The sequence below is a fragment of the Euprymna scolopes genome, chromosome 7 (genome assembly GCF_053919585.1).
Source record: "Euprymna scolopes isolate OS-2025 chromosome 7, ASM5391958v1, whole genome shotgun sequence".
NCBI classification, from domain to species: domain Eukaryota; kingdom Metazoa; phylum Mollusca; class Cephalopoda; order Sepiida; family Sepiolidae; genus Euprymna; species Euprymna scolopes.
Genome location: NC_136488.1, coordinates 91,340,449 through 91,365,051, shown reverse-complemented (window position 1 = coordinate 91,365,051; position 24,603 = coordinate 91,340,449).

Here is a 24,603-nt window from a genome sequence, read left to right as displayed (position 1 = left end):
TATATATATATATATATATATATATATATACATACATGAAGGAGAATTTATTTATGAAGAATTACGTGTTTTTAAATGGTTTCTATTTTCAGTCTGTTAGCAACATTTTACTCTTGGGGAAAACAAACTGACACCAAGAATCCTGAAATTGAATAGAATCGAGGAACTAAGCGGTCATCACGTGACACTGCCATGCGCCGCGGGCAATGTTCTGGAAAAGGGCACAAATTTGTTAAGATGAAAATTAAAACCATTTAAAGATGTTACTTATTATATATGAATTCGTTGTGATTTTTTTTAATTGCAATTACTTTTATCATATTATATTAAAATTTCATTAAGGTGTAATAAAAAAAAAAAAGAAATCTTTTTAGAGTAAAAGTCCTCTAGTGACCTTTCATTGACAGCTTATTCATCATGCATGTTTCAGCGCATACTGTGAAACTTTGAGTCACGTAATCAGTATTTGAATAGGTTCATGCACACCAATGTGCAGGTATGTGTATGTTTAAACAATTATTATTTAGTCATTACTTGTACTCAGCGAAACTGGCATTGGGCAGACTATTTCCCTAGATGAGTTCATAATTAAACGATACTCTAACTTAACTTCCAAATCTGACCCCAAAGATCGCCATGGGCATGGAATATGTGCCTATATGGCTTTCCATGCGGTAGGGACATTTGCAGAGAAGATCCTAACTTACCCTATATGTGCTTCCGGGTTGCACTTGCTCACACTACTGCGTTTATATTTATTCTCTATCGCCCTCACAACAGCGGAGTTACTATCTTTAAAATCATATCCGAGAAAATTGACCACGTCCTATTTGCTTATCCTTCAGCTAACATTCACGTATTTGGAGACTTCAATATTCACAATGTGAAATGGTTAACCCACTCAAACAATACCGATGATGAGGGGAGTTTATGTCACACATTCTCCATTGCTTATGACCTCACTCAGATTGTTCACGAATCCACGCGTGTGCCCGACACTGACGGCCAGTATGCGAGTCTACTAGACCTTTTTCTCACAACTTGCCCTGAACTATGTTCAGTTTCCGTTGTGTCTCCACTTGGATCTTCCGACCACTCTGTTGTACAAATTATGATAAAAATGAAATGTAATAAGCTCTCAGACGTACCTCTCCATCATACAGTATATCGATAGTATATGGCTGAGTGAGAGATAGCTTCCGTACATTTATATCAGATCTACATCTGAGTTCCCTGTTTAAAAAGGATGTGTCCTCTATAGTATCAGAGCTGTCGGAATGGTTAATTGTAGGTATATACCGATTCATACCCATGAAAAATTCCAGCAAAAACCGAAAAACCAGCTATGGTTCTATCCAAAGTGTGCTGCTGCCATTGCGCAAAGAAACTACTTTTTCCATTGCTTCCAACGTAATAGATGTATTGAGATTAAAACGGCTTTCAGGACTGCCAGAAACCACTGTAAGAAAATAATAAAGAACGCAAGATGCTCAGTTTGTCAAGTCCAAAGTAGCAGAGCAGCTTGGTTCACACCAGTTTTGACAAATAGCAAACAGAATCCTGAACAGAAGCGTGTACTCTATCCCGACTATCATCAATGGACCTGAGGTAATCTCGTCAGCATCAGACAAAGCCAAACTCTTTGCCATGAACGTTGAAGCTAATTCTACCCTTTGCGACCAGGACCGCCCACCCAAAATATCTTCTCCTGTATCAGAAAACAAGCTATGTGATATACAAATATCTGTACGTGATGTTGCCAAGCTAATCAAAATGTTTGATTCCAGTAAAGCGAGCGGCCCTGAGGGTATTCCAATTATAGTACTCAAAGAACTTCAACTAGAACTAGCGACCATACTTACAAAATTGTTTAAACGTTGTCTTAAGTAGAATTGCTTCCCATCACCCTGGAGACTCTCATCAGCATGCCCTGCATTTAAGAATTCAGGTGATCGCTCATCTCCCTCACAGTACAGGCCAACAAGTCCCCTGTGCGTCATGAGTAGTTGCCGGAATCTGTGTTAAATAGAGAAGTAATCAACCATCTCAGCAAGCAATAACCATCTTAGTGGTAAACAATATGGTAGATCTACAGCAAATGTGCTTACAGTTATCTCATAGTATAAATGAATCTCTCGATGGAGGCAAACTTTCTAGGGCAATTGCTCTTGACATATTAAAGGCCTTTGATAGCGTATGGCATAAAGGTTTTCTTCACAAGATCTCTAGCTATGGTATAGCTGGAAATATCTTCTCAATTATTAAATCATTTCTCTCTGATAGGTTCATAATAGTAGTAGTTGATGGGCAAAAATCAGAAGATCACAGTATTAATGCCGGAGTCCCTCAGGGGTCCATCCTAGGTCAAATCTTTTCCTGATCTACATTAATGATCTTCCAACTCACATCCTTACATCATTCGTAGACATTTTGCATGTGCAATGATTTATATCTTTACGGGTTATGTGGCAAATTACAGCTCTGAAATACTTGTGGTTTCTGTTTTATAGGTGTTAGAACTGAGTCAGGTGTGTTATGGAGCCTGTTGGATGTCGAGCAGTGATCCAGTTTTTGTATTTGAAAGGACGCACACCACAGGAGACTTTTGATGAAATGAAAGAAACTTATGGTGATAATGCCCCATCATATGACCTTGTAAGACGCTGGCATTGTGAATTCAAACATGGCCGGAAGTCTATGTAAACAGCTCCCAGACCTGGTCGCCCCCTTCTGCTATTGATGAGGTATCTGTCCGTCAAGTTGAGGCTGCCATTTTGGAAGATCGGCGCATTACTATTCGCCAAATAGCCCAAGATGTCAAGATTAGTACATGGTCTGTGAAAACTATCATTCATGACCATTTGCATATGCATAAGGTGTCGGCCAAATGGATTCACACGTTGTTCACATCATTCCAGAAGCGAGAACGCGTCGAGTGCTCAAGGATTAATTTGGAGATGTGCCAAGAAGATGAGTCAAAGTTTTTCAAAAGACTGATTATACAGGATGAAACCTGACTCCATCACTATGATCCAGAGACCAAATCCCAGTCAATGCAGTGGAAGCACTTGGATTCTCCACCTCCAAAGAAGGCAAGGGTGCAACCCTCCGCTGGCAAGGTCATGCTCGCAGTATTCTGGGACCAGGACGGAGTAGTGATCACAAATTTCCTGGCAAAGGGTACTACAATTACAGGAGACTATTATGCTTCACTTTGGAGGAAATTAAGGGAAGCTATCAAAATCGTGGTCTCCAGAGCTTCATCAAACGATGGGAGAAATGCATAACTCTGGGTGGTTCCTATGTAGAGAAAGACTAATAACTGTGCCAAGTTCTGTATGTCTACTGCTATGGGAAGTGGGTCAGGGGCATTACTTATTGCACGCCCCTCGTATCTCTCATCTGAGCTTGAGCACGTGTTACAATGGGGAAAGGATTGGCTGATTACTTTTAATGCATCTAAAACGAAGCGTTCATCTTAACAGCATCAACGCTCCGAGCTACATCTAGCATCATTTGAAATGAATAGCTCTCGTCTTGGGGAGGCCTCATGTTTTGACAAGTTTCTGGGATTGACCTTTACTCCTAATCTGAAATGGAACACGTACATCAAATATGTTGCCAAGACTGCTTGAAAAATGGTAGGATCCCTCTATCGATTCAGTAGACACCTCACTGTTATGCAATTTTCAATCTATATAAAAGCCAGGAAGTCCCCGGATGGAGTATTTTTGCCACATCTGGGCAGGAGCTGCTAGAAAAGACTTGTCCTCCCTTGATAGAGTACAGAATAGACTTCGTAGCCTCGTCGGAGATGTTCTTTTCTCTTCTTTGCAACCTCTATCTCACAGAAGAGATGTTGCTAGTTTGTCTCTGCTTTATGGTTATTTTCATGGCAAGTGCTCGATTGAGCTTTAATCTCTGGCCCCCTCTCGTTAAACTTTCACAAGAAACACCCATCTAGCTGAAAACACTATCAATAATTCCTCCCACTCTTTATCTGTGCCTAAACCTAATCGTAGATTCCATGAACAAAGCTTCTTTCTTAGAACTGCACGCCTGTGGAACCGTCTTCCTCTTTCCTGCTTTCCAGCTGACTACAATCTGACCGTCTTCAAGTCCAATATAAACAAGTTTTTGACGAGCCATTCCACTTAAGTTAACAAATTTACCGAATTTCCATAACTAACGATCACTATATTGTCCAATTGACTACTGTACACTCTTAACCCTTATCTTCGTGATAAGTGGTGATGCCTATGTAAAAAAAAGTAATCATTATCAGAAATAACTCGCCAGTAATAGCCTAGTTGTATTCTGTAGAACCTACGTTTTCAAATTTTCCTCGATAAAATAGCCAAATTATTTGTGTGAATGCAACATTTGTCGATTATCAATTTATTATTTGCGATGATTAGTGAATATCTCCGGAATTTAAACTTCTTCTATATCTAAGTACTCTCTGCATATTTCAGGTCATTTGTTTAAATCCTTTTAGAGAAATTGATTATGTATCTACATAATATTTTATAAGTAGATATTATATTTTTATGTATCAATTTTCAGCATTTAGTTCAAAAGTGCTCAATACGTGAGAAGAGGACAGGTAGTATGTTATGAAAATATATATGGCAATTAAATTACACAGAATTTGCCGCGTCTCGTCCTTGTGTGGATTTGTTAATCTTATGCGGTCATTAGCCTGACGCATCTTTACGGGGATGAAACGCGTATAATTCTGTGGATCTTAATCACCATATATGCTTTCATAATTCACTATGAATATATGTATGTGTGTATGTGCATATATACTTCGTATTTCCGTTTCCTTCAAAATTACCTTGTAATCTGCTAGGACAGTGAAATCTATTATATAGCGTGTTTCTTTTTGTATTTTATTCACTCTTATCCTGTCCGATCTTCTTGGTTACGTGAATTTATTCCTTTGTATTTTTCAGGCGATTTAAGTCCATTGTTTTCTCATACTGACTCTATTTTGTCCTATATTATTTTTATGTATGTTGAAATTGAAGTCGTTAGTCTGGTTCGCAGTTTGCTGTCGTGTCTATTTTACATTCTTTTTTTACTGTATTCATTTAAGGTGTAGTTTACACTTCCGTCTCTTTGTTCACATTGTATATACCTCATCATTTTCGAGCATTTTATATTTTATTTAGTTTGTTCTGATCGCTTTGTTTTGTTTCAGTCTTATTGGCGATTATTTTAAAGTGTCATTTATTCAACTATTCATATTTTCTCGCGTGTATTCTTCTTTTTATGGGTAGTCTTATAAAAGTCGTTGTAGTTTTTTTTTTCTTTTAAATATTGCTGTACTACTGACTTGTTACTAGTTGTTATTTTGATTTTTTTCAACTTCCATGTCACCTTCGGTGCTCTAGTCAGTTGTGTGTACTTGCTCCGCGGTTCTGTCTCCTTGGTATTCACTCTGTGTTCTGCTGAAACGGCGAAATCTACGATATGGTATGTCATTTTCTTCTTGTAAGCTATTATGTCATCTGGTCTTCTTGATTGAAAGTTGCGGTATCATCATCATCATCAGCAGCAGCAACGGCAGAAGTATTATTGTTGTTTCTTTTTTGTTCTTGTTCCAATGTGAGGTGTTTAAACAAAATGTAAAATCTAAAACATTTATTACCTTTTAGTAAAACTGAAAATGAGTAATAATTGGTTGCATAGCGGATTTTTACACGTCAAGTTTCCGAGTTGATTCTTTTCTTCCACTTGCACACCAAATTGATTGTCAGTCGCGTGGCCATTCATTTTGTCAAAAAAACAAAAACAAAAAAAATACACTGACAAAGTGATCAGAAATAATAAAAAAAGAAGATTGCGACCACTGGACATAGCCGACGTACACGAAACAGAGCAAATGACCAGACACCCTGAAACAAGATAGCTTTTACATTTAAACTTATGATGGACGGATTGAAACGATGTATGAATAAAAAGATAAACAAAACATCATGTTTCGGTGTAAGAGTATAGGAAGTGCGAGGAAGGGGGTTTACTTGCTGGTAGAGTTCAGTGGTTACAGAACTGGATTGATCAATTACCTTACGGTCACAGGTGTTGTATTGGGACAATAAAGAAGGAGATATTGGCGGGTAGCAGCAGGTCTACCATTGACAAGGTGTCACAAAAGGGAACCAGAGAAATGGTTTCATATTATATAGGCTCCGCTGTCAAAGTTACACGGTGAACGTTTACTTAGCTTCTGGCACAAGGCAATATATATATATACAGGGTTTTCCAAAAGAAGCTGATGGATTTTAAATTTAATTAACTTCCTCCATATTTAAGTCATGCTTACCAATTTCCACATGTAGGTAGATGATCCAGTCTTTGGTCGTTTCAGTATAGTAATATATCATAGTCTACTTATTCGAATTTGAATTATACAACTTTATCACAAAGTGTAATTTTATTTATGAAAAATGATGTTACTCAAATGTCCACCTTTTCATTTTCACACTCATGTGCTCTCTGCAGGGCATTGTCCAGTACATCACTTAATGTTTCAGTGCTTATGGCCCTAATTTTCTCCTGTATATTTTTTTAATACCCTTTATTGTGGCTGGTTCGTTTACGTATATCCGCTCTTTGAGGTTACCCCAAAGAAAGAAATCTGCACATATTAGTTCTGGCGAGCAGAGTGGCCAATTTATCTCACAGCCACGAGAAATTATTCGGTTGCCGAATATGTCCTTGAGCAGATTTAATGTTTCTCGTGCCGTATGCGCCGTTTCACCATCCTGCTGGAACCGCGTTGATCGAGATACCCCAATTTAACTTGATTTCCTTCTTACTGATGTGGACGGATCCTAATCTCTGCTAATCTCTGACGATTCTCATCACTTTTTGCCGTACGGGGTCTACCAGATTTAGGGAGGTCGCATACAGACCCTTGCTCATGAAATCGAGCCATTCTAGCTTTTATTGCATTGGGAGTAGGGGAATTTCTTGTGTTGAAGTTCCGTCGAAATTCTCTTTGAGTTTCTGATATAGACTCATTCAACGGAAAATACGATCTACGATAAATATCCTCTCCTCGGTAGTATAACGACTCAAGATGACCTTGGAAGGGTTACTGTAGATGATCTGAGAAAATAAAATAAAAATATAAAACATTAAGAAAGTTATGAATTTTTTAAACCATCAGCTTCTTTTGGGACACCCTATATATATATATATATATATATATATATATATATATATATATATATATATATATATATTTATTTATATATATTTATATATATATATGTGTGTTTTGAGAAATATATATATATATATATATATATATATATATATATATATATATATATATATATAATTTTTCTCCTATACATGTTTTGTTGAATAGCAAGGATAATTCCTATTTTTTCATTGCAATATATTTTCTTGTTTTGGCGGGCCAATGTTCGAACGTTCTGTTCGAGAGTAAAAAGAAATTTGCCATAGTCGCGAACGCTTTCGACTTTCATGAGTCGTCTTCAGGCGAATTATAGATTAAAAATTACGTTTGGTGAATTTATGTGAAAATCGACCAATCATTAAAAGCATTTACGCGTACCTTCCCTCTCATATTCAGCCTGATTGATGGTGAATTTGTTCGTGCGAATAAGTAAGACTTCAACGATTAGGATGCGCAGATCACAATGTGAGACGGCTAAAATTGCGGTGCTTTGTATTAATATGGTCCCCCAGTTCGTTCTTGAGGGTGTCATTTGTTGAAAGGTGTTGGTAAATGGAGCTGTTTGTGGAAAATAGGTGACATATTAGCCGGGGAGATATATTGATTCTAGTCATGCCGATGTACGTGTTGTTTTTGGAGACACATTCTCCTATAGGCCATTAAAACACGTACACGATATTTCTAGTTAAGAGTTAATTGTTGTCGGGTGTAAAGTTATTTCTTATCAGTAATTGACTTGTTTTAAATTTTTGTAATAAATGATGAGTCTAAGTGCGGCGTTTTTTCAATGGTTAAAATATGTTTGTGTATAATATCTCTTATAATTTTTTCGTCGATTTTATAATTAGCATGCATCTGATTAGAGTAGAATATGTTTGTATTATTATTATTGTTATTATTATTATTATTATTATTATTACTATTGTTATTGTTGTTATTGTTATTATTATTATTATTATTGTTATTATTATTATTATTGTTATTATTATTATCGTTATTATAATTATTATTATTATTTTTGTTATTATTGTTATTATTATTATTATTGTTATTATTATTGTTATTGTTGTTATTGTGATTGTTATATTATTATTATTATTATTGTTATTATTATTATTGTTATTATTATTATTATTATTATTATTGTTATTATTATTATTGTTTTTATTATTATTATTATTATTATTGTTATTGTTGTTATTGTTATTATTATTATTATTGTTATTATTGTTATTATTATTATTGTTATTATTATTATCGTTATTATTATTATTATTGTTATTATTGTTATTATTATTATTGTTATTATTATTATTGTTATTATTATTGTTATTATTATTATTGTTATTATTATTATTATTATTGTTATTATTATTATTGTTATTATTATTATCGTTATTATTATTATTATTGTTATTATTGTTATTATTATTATTGTTATTATTATTATTGTTATTATTATTGTTATTATTATTATTGTTATTATTATTATTATTATTGTTATTATTATTATTGTTATTATTATTGTTATTATTATTGTTATTATTATTATTGTTATTATTATTGTTATTATTATTATTGTTATTATTATTATTGTTATTATTATTATTATTATTATTGTTATTATTATTATTATTGTTATTATTATTATTATTGTTATTATTATTATTTTTATTGTTATTATTATTATTATTGTTATTATTGGTATTATTATTATTGTTATTATTTTTATTATTGTTATTATTATTGTTATTATTATTATTATTATTGTTATTATTATTATTATTGTTATTATTATTATTATTATTATTATTATTATTATTATTGTTATTGTTATTATTATTATTATTGTTATTATTGTTATTGTTATTATTATTATTATTGTTATTATTATTATTATTATTATTGTTATTGTTATTATTATTATTATTATTGTTATTATTATTATTATTGTTATTGTTATTATTATTATTATTATTGTTATTGTTATTATTATTATTATTATTGTTATTATTATTATTATTATTGTTATTATTATTGTTATTGTTATTATTATTATTGTTATTATTATTATTATTGTTATTATTATTATTATTATTATTATTATTGTTATTATTATTATTATTATTATCGTTATTATTATTATTATTATTGTTATTATTGTTATTATTATTATTGTTATTATTATTATTGTTATTATTATTATTATCGTTATTATTATTATTATCGTTATTATTATTATTATTATTGTTATTATTGTTATTATTATTATTGTTATTATTATTATTATTGTTATTATTATTGTTATTATTATTATTATTGTTATTATTATTATTATTATTGTTATTATTATTATTATTGTTATTATTGTTATTGTTATTATTATTATTATCATTATTATTAATTACTGAATAGGAGTATTCACACAAGCCATTATCAAAGATTGCTCTTTGAGAACAACTTATGGTGTTCCCTGGAGTCTGAATGACAACAACTCTCCCCAGATTTCCAGTATTCTTTAGCACTTTCGACAATCATTGCAAAAGTATTTGCGTTATCGCAATAGCCGATTTCCATTGATTTCTCGTTGGCGGCGACCATTGAGGTCACTGGAATTTCACTGTTTTGTTCATTTATACAGTATCAATTTTCATGATTTCATGTGATATTCCGTTGTGTTTTGTATATGTAGCCGTTTCTGTGTCCAGTTTGTGTGTAGTTTATATGTGGTGTCAGTTTTCACATTCAACGGTTTTTCTTAATATTTCTGCAGATTTAATTATTGAAGTTCGCTGTATTTTCTCGGTCATCCCTCTAATTCCAATCTCTCCCATTCTTTTTTCAGTTGTTTGGCATCGTTCTTAGTGCTCCTACTACTAGTGTTATTTTTACTTTATTCATTTTTTTTTTTAGATCTTATTGAGTTCTCTGGCCAGTTCTGTATCTTTTATCTTTACTCTGCGTCTGCTGGACGACAAAATCTGGCAGACCTTTTCCTTCTTGTTAACTATTATGACATCTGGTCTTTTTTATTTTTTTAAATTACATTTTCACCTAAAACAAGGCACATTGCCACTTTGATTTAGGGGGCTACTATTAGGGACACAGGCTACAAGGGTTCTAGGTCGGGAGTTGGGCAGCAAGATGTCGGTTCACGTTACACTTGAACTTCTGCATGTCAGTACAGTTGGGGAAGCAGGAACCTGGCAGGGAGTTCCAAAGTCTAGAGGTTCTGGGGAAGAAAATACTGGAGTAGAAGGCTCTCTAACATCTAGGGATCTCTACTGTGAAGAGGTGGGATTGTACTGCTTTTCGGGTTTGTCGGGGGTATTTACGTAGAGGGGGTACAAGTGCTTGCAGCTCGTCGGAAAATACACCGTTAAAGTACTTGTAGAACAGGCAGAGGGATGCTACATTGCGTCGATGGGACAGAGGCTGAAGCTTGGATGATAGTTCAGGACCTATTAGGTTGGCGTCTCTCTTTTGAACCTTGTCTAGGAGTGAGAGACTAGTAGCAGATGCACCAGCTCAAATATGACAACAATACTCCATACATAGGCGAATAGTGGCCTTATAGATGTACAGGATACTTTCAGGGGTCAGTAGCTTTCTAGCACGATAGAGAGACGCTACCGTTTTCGCAGCGGTCCTGGCAATGCTCTCAATGTAATTGTTCCAACTCATGTTTCCTGTGAACGTTAGGCCGAGAAGTTTAAAAGATGTTCTTTCAGATAAAGAGTTTTTGGCCATTGCTATTGGTGGTAGAGAAGGTTTCTTGTAGCTATTGAAGGAAACAAGTTTAGTCGTGGCAGCATTGAGTGTGACCATCCATTTTTGTCCCCATTCCTCTACAGATTGGAGGTCACTCTCTAGTATTTCTGCCATTTCTTTAGATATGTGTTCATTTGTTTCCCTGTCGTGTCTGTTATAGAGCGTGGTGTCATCAGCATATATATCCATCTCATAGACAATTTTGTCAGGGAGGTCATTTATGAATATTAGGAATAATAATGGTCCAAGGATAGACCCCTGAGGCACTCCCGCATTTATATCGAGGACAACCTGGATTTTTATCTTATCTAAGAAGGATTTAATTATGTTAAGTATTCTTCCAGTGATACCGTATGATCTGATTTTCCTGAGAAGACCTTCATGCCATACCCCCATCAAAAGCCTTAGATATATTTAGAGCTACCGCTCTTCCCTCCCCTGCTTTGTCAAGTGAATGATATATACGCTCAAAGATTACAGTTAGAATTTCTGCTGTGGAACGGGCTTGTCTAAATCCATATTGTTGGTCGGTAAGAAGTTTACCATCTATAAGGTGATGAACTAGAGCTTGGTTAATTACGGACTCAAATATTTTGGCAAAAAATGGGAGGAGGCTAATGGGGCGGTAATTTGATGGGTCAGTTCTTTCGCAAGAATTCTTGAAAACTTGTATCACAGAAGCAGTTTTCCAGCAGGCAGGAAAACAAGATTCATTAAGGCATTTGTTGTAAAGTTTGGAGAGGATTGGAGCTACTTTGGCTACTTTTGCAGTGTCAAGATTTTTTATAATGGCATGCACCTGAGAAGGGGTGATTTTCAGATCGTCAAGTGTGGCGTCTGTCCGCAAAGGAAAGTCTGGGATAGGGTAGTTAGCAGGGTCTAGTGTGAAGTTGGAGGCAAACCGACTGGCAAGCATGTTAGCCTTCTCGGTTGCTAGCAAACAACTTCATGATTGTTGGATCGTGCGGGAATTGTTAGTTGCCCATTATTTACTACACTGTTGTACATTTTCCAGAAGTCGCGGGTTCCTAATTTCTGGGCTTCGGTGCGTTTTTGGGTGGTTTCAGTAAATTCTCTCTTAACCGTTGCTATTTCTTTCTTACAATTACCTCTGGCTTCTATATACTTCTGTCTGTTTGAACTGGATTTATGTCGGTTAAATATGTGGTACGCGCGCTGCCTTTGCACGATGGCAGCTGCACATGTGGAAATAAAGCATTGGGGAGAGTGGGGCTTGTTATAAAATTTCCGCGTGGGGACATGTGCTCCAGTTGCTGTTTTGAACCATTCAGTGGTCTCATTTGCGCACTGTTCAGCAGGAAGTGAAAATATATTTCGCTATGGGGCGTCTCTAATGAGATCCCTGATGGCTTCCCAGTCGGCCTTTTTATAATATTTCGTTGTTTTGAGCAATGACTCTTCCATTTTGGCTCTAGAGTTTAGGGTGATTTTAACTATTATCACTACATTATCAGCATTCCCAAGTGGGATGTGGGCGTTCGTGACACAATCATCTGGAACTGTGGTCAGAAACAGATTAAAAAGTGATGCGTGTTGCTCTTGCTGGTCAAGGAAACGGGTTGGAAACGTAACCGTCTGTGATAGGGAATGAGATATAGAGAAGCTATGTGTTGTGGTACAAGCTGCGAATCCAAGCCAGTTACTGTGGTGAACATTGAAGTCACCATATACATGAACTTGTGCGCTAGTGTCGAGGGAAAGTGCTGTATCCATGCTGTCAGAGACTTTGTTTATTAGGGCACAGTCCTGGGCCGAGGGAGAGCGGTAGAGAAAATAAAAGTAACTAATATTATGTTTCATGTTAGTTTTCTTTCTCTAGTCAGGGGGTGTGTTTCGAATATATACTCCAAGCCCGTACATATGTCTGTCAGAGTCCTTACGGCAGAGTGGGAGATACCCGGGCATGTTAAAGTAGTTAGAGGGGATGGAGGAGTGCTAAGATACCCGGGGTGTTTGTAAGGAGAAATGCTTCAACATCATTTAAATTAGTTCTAAGCCCACGGATGTTAGTAAATGCAAGCCTCAAGGGAGGAGGCAATTTGATTTTCTTGGAGTTTTGTCCTGGTTTAAGCGTAATTTTAGATTGTACTGTCATGTTTTTAAAGTTTCAGTTAGGTAAGGGGTGCTGAACAAGTGGTTATGCAGAACACCAGGCATGCAACACAAGCAGACCATCAGGTGACCTTCCATTTACTAGGCCTCAGGAAAGCCCACTGGGGATGAGTGCAGGGTCCCTTTCCATGCGCGACATGGCACTACATACATCCCGATATTATTCAACTGTTGATGGAGCAGCCGCTCTAAGCGCTACCAAAGAGTTAGGGTTCCTGTACTACCAGTCGGGAACAACAGTCAGGAACTCTCAATCCGGTACCCTCCACCCATCAGACGATGGTCAACCCAATCTACTTGTACTGGCATTATGATGTTCAAGCACTCCCAACTGCTCAGTTTAGAGGGGGATAGGGTGTGTCGGGAGAGGGGGAAAACGGCGTTCATTGCCCTAGTCAGGAAACAAGATCGACCACTGAGTGTTTCTGTTGAATCCCTGTGCTTCGACCTCTACGCCTGGCTAATAGGCAAAGAAGGAGTATGGAAGCCGGGCGATAGACAGTGCGTATCTACTCCTTAAGCAGTTTAGGTTTGCAGACCGGTAATTTGTTCGAGTCATCAGCTCTAGGAAGGATGTCATTCAAGAATGGAGGGGCCTCTCTCCCCTTAGGTTTTGCTTCAGAGTTTTCCTTCTCCTAGACGGATGACCTGGGAAGATCTACAAGTCCATCAGCACCGAGAGAGTTTGGCCCGCGCCTGAGTCCTAATCAAGCTATTTCTACGACCCCGCATGCGTAGTTAATGTTACTGGGTTAGTGTGTAAATTTTATGTCTACTAAGAAATTACACTCCTCAAAGTGATTGTTACTTGAGGAAGGGGTGAGTAAAAGTTCATGCAGTGGAAACAACTATATTTGCAACAGGTTAGTTGGAAAGAGTTAATATATGGTTTAATATAATGGTTTTCTTGGCTGAATGGGTTTATCCGTTTGTATATCCATGTCCCATAGTATCTTGTGACTTTCATTTTCCAGTAATGCTGCTGGTTTGTGTTTCTACTATTTGTTTTTGCTTTCAAGATGCAATTGTTTTCATAATTGCCAATGAACCGCCTTCCCCACTTGATCGTGTCTATTTTTATATTCTTTTTGGTCTAGTTTGCGGTTTTTACTTAGTATGTGGTTTATTGTTTCCTATCTTTGTCCACAGAGTCTGCATTTACTGTTTTCTTGTGTCTTGTCGATCCTTGCTTTGGTGTGGTTCGTTCTAATTGCGTTATCTTGTGAAGCTGTTATTAGTAATTCAGTTTCCCTGTTAAGATTTCTTTTTTGTAGCCATTTCCAAGTGTTTTCGTTTGTCTCTTTTGCAATCCTTATGAATCATCCATGTAGCTGTTTCTCTTCCCATTCTTCTTTTCTTGTCTTATTCCTCATTTTTTTTTCTATCTTGTTTGTTTCTTTCGTGACTCTTGCTGCAGTAATTATCCTTTCGGTGTTATGCATTAGGTATTTTTCTCATTCTTTTTCGTGCCATTAACACAGTCTTCTATACATACCAGTTCTCTTCCTCTGTCCTTTCTTTTCACATATAGTCGGTCAGTATCATCCTTCTGGAGTAGTGCATTTTGAATCGTAACGACTTTCCTGGTCTTTTGGTCGGGATTCCTTAGTTCTTCTTTGGTCCAGTTGATAAATGGTCCAGAGGATCTTATTAGTGACACTGCCCAAGTGTTTATGTCTTTAATTAGGTTTCGACTATTTACTTTGGTTTCCATGAGTTTTCTTGCTCTGTTGAGCTATTCTTTTCGATTTTCTCTTTTATTTCCGTTGCTTTAATACCGTCTGTTTCCATCACTCCCAGGTATTTATAGCTATATTGTTCACCTAATGCTCTCATTTCTGTTTGATTTGGCAGTACTATACCTTCAATATCTTAATTTGCAACCAAGTTGTTGATATGTCCAATGCATATAAAGTCCATTGGTGGTATGGAACTTTGATTGATTTGTATATTCAAGACGACGCCATCTTGAATATACTTTTTTTTTAAAAAGGGGAGGTATTTTCTCCCTAAATTAATCAAAGTTCCATACCACTAACGGATTTATATACATCGGACATACCAACAACTTGCTTGCAAATTAACTACGTAACGAGGTGAGGAATAATAGATCAATAAACAGTTAAACATTTCTCTACTCGAACATATCCGTCTATTTGTTTGTTTGTTTATTTTCTTTACTCTTGTGATTCCGGTCCTATCCGCATTTTTCTTTGCTTTTAAAACTTCCATATAGATTTTTACCAGCAATGCTTCAAGCAAATTACCATTTACTTATATATATATATATATATATATATATATATATATATATATATGTATGTATATATATATATATATATATATATATCAGTACTATATAATAGGTACAATATAATATTCAGTAGACAAATGGCTGTGTAATAAGAAATATGAAATCTGCATGAATTAAAATATATTAAAGAATAATTTATGACCGGGGAAGCCCGGGTGACCTGCTAGTATATATATATATATATATATATATATATATATATATATATATATATAGATAGATAGATAGATAGATAGATAGATAGATAGATAGATATATATATTATATGAAATTATTTCTTTCACGTTACAACTAGCACACATGCAACATTAAAATATCTCAAGAAGCATATTTTAAAAGTCACGCTGCTTTCCCTTTCTTTCTACTCTCTCTCTCTCTTTATATATATATATATATATATATATATATATATATATATGCATATACGCACATATACATACATACATACATATATATGTATATATATATACATATGTATCTCTCTCTATATATATATAATGTCTAGTTATAATATAAAAATATATTTATGGCAAGATCGCAAGTAAACTACGCAGAGTGTCATTTCCGAGGGAAACCATCAGGCGATGTAGCATAGACTGCAGGTAATTAAAACATGTTAAACAAAGTTGTTTTCCAATCTAACTCAATCGCAGAACTCGACCACGGTGGGGAGGGAGATAAAAAAAATAAAAACTGCCGCTAGCGTATCAAGCAACGGTCTGTATGTAAAGGAATATAGCTTAAGCGTTTGGACGATGCTTAATCATTGTTATTTTGCATACCTATCTTAGCAGTGAGCCAAATAGCGTAATGTTTAGAAGTGCTGACTAGTAGGCCGAGTTCCAATCCGTGCTTTTGGTAGTTGCTAGTTTAGCCGCACTAAAGAGCAGTAATACAGCGAAACTGTGGATTACCATTATATATATATATATATATATATATATATATATATATATATATATATATATATATATATATATACAATATAGTTGAATAAATATCATAAATACATCATTGTAACTAAAAAAAAATGAGTATATAAATAGAGCAATAAATAAATAATACACTCCACCACAGCCCTTTCCTATCCTTCAGGAAGTGACTAAAAATAATTGACGAAACAAGAACACTCAGTACCACATTCACAATCTACAGAGCGAAAACAAAAAATGAAGTCCGTGTCAAAAAAAAAAAAAATAAAAAATTTAACAACGAAAACCAAAATAATTTTAAAACAGTCGTATTCAATAACATTTGATTAAATAATGACTTGTTGCCTTAATACACTGACACACACACGTATACACATTGCATATATATATATATATATATATATATATATATATATATATATATATATATATATATATATATATTTCTTCTAATTTTTCACCTACCTAGAGCAATTGAAAAAATGTTGCTTAATACCAGAAATATAATTATCGCTAAAAATAACAAAACATATTACGTCATAAATTTTTAACTGATCAATTATCACCGGACTTTAAACAGGCTTTTGGGGGACATTACGTTAAACGCACCGAACAGTACGCTCGAATCCTGTATTGCCAGCCACTTTGTTAAGACCTAGTATGGCGTAGATGTAGAAATATGTAGAACGAACTAATATATATATATATATATATATATATATATATATATATATATATATATATATTAGTGTTGGGATGATTACTCGGAATCGGAATCGGGAATTGTAAAAATCGGAACATTTGAGGGTATTGGAATCGGTATCGGATCGGAAATATTGGTGCCTATTTTCCGATGCCAAATTGATTCTTTTAATTGTCTTTTTTATCTGATTTTTTTTTCGAGTAAAATCTTCTATTGCTGGCAATATTGATAAATTAGTAAATATTCATTGATTTGGGGGTATCGGAATCGGAAAAATTGATTCCTATTTTCCGATGCAAAAACGATTCTTTTGTCTTTTTAAAAAAAAAATTTTTTATTTATTTTATTTGATTTTGTTTAAACCGAGAATCTTCCATTGCTGATAATAATGATAAAATAATAAATATTCATTGATTTTAAAATACCAGTAAAGCTAAAATCGATAGATCATCCTCCACAAGTGTATTTTGACGTTTAGGAAAATATCTGCATATTTAACATGTGTTTTGACGAAAATCGGGGAAAAATACAATGTTATAGTTAAAATATTTAGAAATTTATAAAGAATCGGAATCGATAAATGTATCGGAATCGAGAAGAATATTGTAATCGTCCCATCACTAATATATATATATATATATATATATATATATATATATATATATATATATATATATATATATATATACTCACATGTAATATACTGAGTTCATGTAATTCAGTAAATTTTCATATACCAATGAGTTTTTAGCCAAAAAGGGTTGACTTAAGGAGTAAGCTACAAAAGTATCATATTTCATAATTGAGCATTTATATACTGTGACAACAAAATCAAGACATCAAAAAGGGTGTTGATGGCAACAAAAAGTGTATTTCATTTTACATTACAATTGTTTCCATGTCCAGTCGAACAATTTCAAACATTATATCGTTTGAAAATTTTCCAAAACCAGCATTTCTTCAGACTTTATGAATAAACACACTTTTGGCAATAGAGCATTTTTGAAGAGGAAGTAAAAAGAAAAATTCCCTTAACGGGAAAAGCATGTGAGAAACATTTACCTTTGCTGTAGTTACGGAAAAGCCCATTTAAATATTAATATATCACCTAATTTTCGTATCTTTATTTAAGAATACAGTCATGAGAAGTTTTCACAGAAAACCCTAAGCCATTAAAATTTTTCTTTTCATATATTCCATTCGTTGAGTTCCTTAATTAGATCTCGTTGTTTCATTATTTCCCAATAATTAATTTTTTTATAAAAATATTTTTTAAATTTTTATTTCTATATTTATAGTATGGCAGTAACAAGCTTGCAATAACGTTACGGTTAATTTTGGTTTCGTATTAGTGGCAAGTAATGTTTACACACACACACACACACACACACACACACACACACACACATATATATATATATATATATATATACACACACACAAATATATGTATGGATAGCTGTGTATATCATTTATTTTTCTTGGATGCAATCGACACCAGCATAGCACATTTCGACCGTATGATACACAACTTTTCCGACCACCAACTGTGCTCTGACAGAGGTCACACGTCGTTGTCGGCGGTAAGTGTTTCGGCAACTACGTGCGCTGGCGAAAACGTAGGAACAATGGTTCTTGTCACACTTTTTGGGGAGGGAGGGAGCAAAAGTTTTATTTATAATTATTTATTCTTCCTATTACACCAGATCCTAATATCTTCTTCCAACCCATTTTGTAGCGCAAGCAAAGCTTTCTTTCTAAAAAAAAAAAAATGGATCTTTCTTTTTGTTGTTTTGTAATTTTTAGAATCTTTTTATTGCTTATTTCCAAAACCGCACCCAATAACTTATCTGTTGAATTTAAACAATAATTATTTCTATGGGTACAGCTGTGTCGCATGTGGAGAATGTAAAGCCTTGTCCTTTTCGCTGTTCAACCCCCTCTTCCCATTCTATACACCCGCGTCTATGCACCAGTCTCAGCTCTCGCTGGACGAAAATATGGATAACAAGATAATATCCATCTTGTCATTTTTTTCATGGCTTTTTAATTTTTTTTTCACGTTTTCTTGTAAAGAATGCATATTCCTTTTGTTTTCTTAAAAACATTTATAGTCAATAAATTTATTGTACTTTTTAAAAAATTTATTGACGTCACATTTTTTTTTAAAACATTTATATGTTTTGCTCTTCGTTTATTTATAATGTTTTTTTTTTTACTTAAAAAAAAAAAATTACTTAAAAAAATTTTTTTTTCGTGTTTTTAGTTCCGTTTTTTATTTTTATTAATTATTTCCTTTTCATTGTGTAACGAAGCTATTCACTAAGCAGTTGGAGATACTGCCCGTCCTAAAATCCACCAAACATTGGTAGCATTGTGTGATTTTTTTCCCTTTGCAAAATTAAATCTGCAAAGTAAAAAAAAAAAAAATACAAATACAATAAAAAAAAATACTGCTGCAAGACAGCTGAAGCAAACATAATGAATAAAAATATTTAAAGATATAAAAACTTAAATCAAAGCACTTTTTGGGGGGAAATTACTGGATTCAGCATGAAATCTATACAAGTATAAAACTCTGTGGACCTTGCTTGCTTTCTCGCTTGTTTGTATCTTGTCTTATATTTGTGAATCATCAGTCTTTAGTAGGGTGTATTCCAATTCCTGTTGTAGTTGTTCATTTGAGCCTGGAATTATAAAACATATGTCAGTAAACAAAAGATGTTTAGCATACTGAATTTTCAAGAGTCTAACTGCTTGTACAATGCTTTTACCAAAAATCTGGAATCTTATTGAAGGCACCTCGTATATATATATATATATATATATGCATATATATATGTGTGTATATATATACATATAAATTTATATATATGTATATGTATATATATATATATTTGTATTTCATTAAAAGTTAATTTTTTTTAAATTTACGTGAACACTAAGATACTTCAATAAAAAATCAAATTTGAACGGGTAAAATTATAGAAGAATAAAAGGCGAATCAAATGAGGTATAAGTTATTTTACTTTATTCAATTTAGCTTAAGTTTGTGGTTTTTGAAAAAGACGATAAGTGTGGACTTCCTTTTGGGGGCCATTGTATATAGTTTTGTATTTCATAAAAATCGAATATGCTTAAAAGCTCACATGAAAATTTCAAACAAGTACAGGCGCGTAGATTTTCGGAACTACATCCATCATTTTCTTTGAATAGTTTTGTACATATGATTTAAATTCACTTATAATATAATACACATGATGTTTTAATATAGGCTTTTTTCTCATCGTTGCCTGATGGGGTCATTGGAGCTTTAGAAAAATGTCTTTTTTGTTATCTGGGAAATTGTGGTAAATACGGTTTGAAGTATATAATATATATGAAGTTTTAAGGATGATTCTTTTTTCATAGCTATTTTAGGGAGCAGTTAAATATTTGGAATATAAACAAGAGTATAACAAACTAATCACGGAAATCATTCCGAAAAAAAAAAAAAAAAAAAAACAACAACAATATCCAAAACGAATGCAACTTCATAGATATAATAAATGCCGAAGAAAAAATTACCGTATGACAATCTCCTTTGATTTTGGCCATAATTTCCTGGGCTCCGAGGTGGCACAGGATCTTTTGTTTTTTAATATACATATTCACTATTATATTAAACCAGCAGTAAAATACGCATAAATATTATATTTTAATAAATACAGAAACTGAGACATGTGCATGAAAGTATCGTTTTTTTTTTTTAAATGTTCACATCTTATAGTAAATAAAAAAAACAAACAATCGAGCTGAAATCGAAACCAAAAGCTAAAGAGAGTGAGTCAAGTACAATAACCATTAAACCAGCGTGAGATGATCGTTAAAAGCTGTTTTCAAACTACTTATTCTAAACACAAGTAATCTGTGATGTTAACTATTCACACATGCGCATTCGTGAAACAGTTAGCAAACAGATAAACATCTGATGACTCCTATGTACCAATTGTTTAATTTTTACTCCTTAGCCGCCCTTTTTGTCAAATGAAAACGAATTACAAGTTTTCCACATGTCTGAGTATCCTATATACGAAATTTCAAGACTGTAGATCAAATATTTGTTGAGTATATAGGTTGAGAAGGTCCCTTACACACATTCTCACTTTTATAGATATATAGATAATACAGATATAGATAATACAGATATCATCATGTGGAGATGATGGATTAGCTATAATAAAAGATTCACGCAAGGTTAAGAAAGAAAACTTCCAGAAAATTATTCATATGAAAATGATTAAACGTACTATCTATTATACAATGTAGAATAATTAACTTTTTGCATGCCATTTTTAACTTAAACGTCTATTATATACGGACATATTTTAATGATAGTGCCAATCCAATATACGTGAAATTAAAGTCTATTTACCCAAGCATAAAATAAATTCTTCGTTCTATCGAATGTATGCTTAGAAATTGCTTTAGCAACTAAAACGTATTTTAAAAGTCAAGCGTCAAGCGATTCTTTTTCCATAGCTACCAACGTAATAGATGCACTGAGACTAAAGCTGCTTTCAGGTCTGCCAGCAACCACCGTAAAAGAGTAATAAAAAATGCAAGAGAGCTATATGCCCAGTCTGTTAAATCCAAGGTAGCTGATCAGCGGCTTGGATCCCACCAGTTTTGGCAAATAACAAATAGGATCCTGAACAGAAGTGTGCGTTCTATCCCAACCATTATCAATGGACCAGAGGTCATCTCGTCAGCGTCAGACAAGGCCAAACTATTTGCAAAGAACTTTGCAGCTAATTCTACCCTATGCGATGAAGGCAATCAACTCCCCATATTTCCTCCTATAACACAGAACAAGCTAGGTAACATACAAATATCCGTGCATGAGGTCGCCAAGCTAATGAATAACCTAGATTCCAGTAAAGCAACTGGCCCTGATGGCATCCCAATTATAGTGTTAAAAAAGCTTCAACCAGAACTTGCTCCCATACTTAGAAACTATTTAAGCGCTGCCTTAAGGAGAAGTGCTTTCCGACTCCCTGGAAGACCTCATCATTTTGCCCTGTATTTAAGAATTCAGGTGATAAGTCATCTCCCTCTCAGTACAGACCAATAAGTCTCCTGTGTGTTATGAGTAAGTTGCTGGAATCCATATTAAATAGAGAAATAGTCAACCACCTCAGCAGGAATAACCTTCTTAGTGACACACAATATGGTTTCCACTCTGCAAGATCTACCTCAGATGTGCTGACGGTAATATCCCACAGGATTAGTGAATCTCTTGACAAAGGCTTCCTTTCTAGGGCAATTGCTCTTGACATATCAAAGGCCTTCGACAAGGTATGGCATAAGGGTCTACTTCACAAGATTTCCAGCTACGGTATAACTGGAAATATTTTCTCAATCATTACATCATTTCTCTCCGATAGGCTCATAAGAGTAGTGGTAGATGGACAAAAATCGGAGGTCTGCAGTATAAATGCTGGAGTCCCTCAGGGGTCAATCATGGGCCCAACTCTCTTCCTAATCTACATCAATGACCTCCCTAAACACATATTTAAATCATTCGTTGACATCTATGCTGACACGATCATCTTTGGCAACACATCAAAGGCTGTAAATGACAAAGTTCTCTCTGATTCTCTCTCCTCTGATCTTGAGCGCGTGGTTCAGTGGGGGAAGATGTGGCTGGTTACCTTTAATGCATCCAAAACCAAACTCCTGTCCTTACATCATCAACGCTCTGATCCCCAGCTGGCATCAATTGTGATGGATGGCTCTCGTCTGGGTGAGGCCCCGTGTTTTGACAAGCTTCTGGGTTTGATCTTTACTCCTGATCTGAAATGGAACACGTACATCAAGCTTTGTTCATGGAATTTACGTTTAGGTTTAGGCACAGATAAAGTGGGGGAAATTCTTGATAGTGTTTACAGCCAAACGAGTGTTTCTCGTGAATGTTTGGCGAGGAGGTACCAGAGATTTGAGCTCAGACGAGCACTTGCCATGAAAATAACGATAAAACAGAGACAGGCCCGCAACATCTCTTCTGTGAGAAAGGTGTGTGTATATATATCTAGATCGAGATAATTTTAGATTTTGTTGTTGTTTTTTAATATCTATTTAAGTTATATCTTTCTGATGCAAGCGATTTTACCTGCTCTCAAAAAGCAACCTAGTGATTCATAATTTCCTTCTAGTAATGTTGGCTATAATCGATATATTTGACTTATAACCTAATCACGTGTTTTCTGGTCAAATGACGGATTATTAACGATCATGTAGGTACTTTCTGCCTACCCAAGCAACAATTGGTCCTGACGAAGGCAGTAAAATATACCAGTCAGAACACAGTGACCCGAATCAAGTAACCCCACTTTCCAATAAACAAATAAACTCATAAATTAAAAGAAGGCGTATAGAGACAAGTCGAAAAGAACACATTTAAGCTTAAAACGAGCTTATTGTTGCTTATTCGAGCGAGACGTTTTATTTGTGCATCGCGTTCTTTTTTTCTCTTTTTTATCTTCTTTTTTCGTACTGTCACGGAGATATTTCGTAGGTATTTCGCCACGGATTATAGGACGTCTGACATCGCCATGACAACGTGAGATTGGTGATATTGTCGTCACAGTTTCTTTTTCTCTCTGAGGCCACCTGCAAAGTGAAACAGCGTTACGGATCAATAAATGTGTTGAGGGAGGGGGCATCGGTCACAGTCGTTTGTTCGTATCAATTTTCGTCGGTCACAGCTTTACCTAATTCTTTATTGAACAATGCTCTTCTTTTTGTCACGTCTTTTTCTGTCTGCTGACTTACCTTTGTATACAAAACTTAAATTTACAAACTGAACATTAATCTATGAATACAGATACACGATACATATACATAGATGATCTCAGACACAGGGATACACACAGATAATCTTTCCATTCACACACACACACACACACACACACACACACACATATATATATATATATATATATATATATATATGTATTGTATGTATGTGTGTGTACAGTGGAGCCCCCAAAAAGTCCACTCTCATCATTTTTTTTTTAAATCGCAAATTTAAACTAAATTAAAGGTAACGGTTTAAACATCATTTGATTCACCTTTTATTCCTCTATAATTTTACCTGCTTATATCTGATTTTTAATTGAAGTATCTTAGTGTCCACGTTAATGTAATAAAATAACTTCAAATCGAGAAGGCAAAAAGAAACCCCGCACAATTGGAAAATTATTATTTAAATATAAATTTATAACATTAATGCAACACAGATAAAACAAAAACACAATGAACTAGTTAATATTTAGTAGCATAGCAGTTCTGCAATGTGACAGCTGGCAAGCTTTTGGGAATTCTTTGAATTAGTCTACAATACTCCGGTGAAAGCGCATCCCACTTCTCTTTAATTTTTTTCCAAAGTTCTTCCAGATTGAAAATATTATCAATGGGTAGATGTTGCTTGATATAATGCCATATGTTTTCGATAGGATTAAATCTGAAGATTGTGCAGGCCAATCCAAACACG